The following is a 785-nucleotide window of genomic DNA, read 5'->3' as shown; positions in this document are numbered from 1 at the left end:
TAGTAAAATCGTCATAAAGTTCAACCCTACTAACGATACCTCATTTATATTTTTACTCCCTCGATCATTAACCACCAAAATTTAATAGCATCGATCCCTCTAATACACAAACCTCTCCGAAAAATTTCAGAAATTTTCGACAAAAGGCACAGGAGTTATTAAACTTTAAAGTGTAAACTTCTAAATAGTGTTGCTTTTCTCAACGTTTCAAAAATCTTCGGGTGATCATTTTTGACCGATCGCCATACTTTTACAACCCAATGACTTAATTTACGAAGTCGAATAATGAATCCAGTTTATAATCTCCGATATTTAATGAGATTTTACGATAAAAATGGAGGAAAAAAAATAAAATATCGAAGTTCGTAAATTCATCTTCTAGTAGGAAGGCAAATAGAAGAATGAACTTGAAGTGAACCTCCTTGTTCATTTTATATGTCAGTCTCATTAGTTAATGACACTTCAAGAAGAGATGGTATAGATACGAAAGAAACGTCGCAGTTAACGATTGGACAGTTAAAACAAGAATTGAATTAAGAATGAATTTTAACAAGATATATGGAATGGCATCTCTGTATCGTGTTAATTTTATTTCTACGCGTTAAAAATATTCCAGATAAAATTAATGTTTAAGACAGTTAACAATTTACAGATAGTAGATTGCTATGTTATTGGCAATAGAATTAAACATTTAACAACTTATCCAGATAGAAGATTCGATAGTTGAGTCCCCCAGCTATTAGCTAAAATGTAGACAAAATATATTTAAAAAATAATTAAAAAAT

This window comes from Centruroides sculpturatus, unplaced genomic scaffold, assembly GCF_000671375.1.
Source record: "Centruroides sculpturatus isolate CEXI.00-Female unplaced genomic scaffold, Cexi_2.0 scaffold151, whole genome shotgun sequence".
NCBI classification, from domain to species: Eukaryota; Metazoa; Arthropoda; class Arachnida; order Scorpiones; family Buthidae; genus Centruroides; species Centruroides sculpturatus.
The sequence above is the reverse complement of the archived record's forward strand: the minus strand, read 5'-3'. Positions refer to the sequence as shown.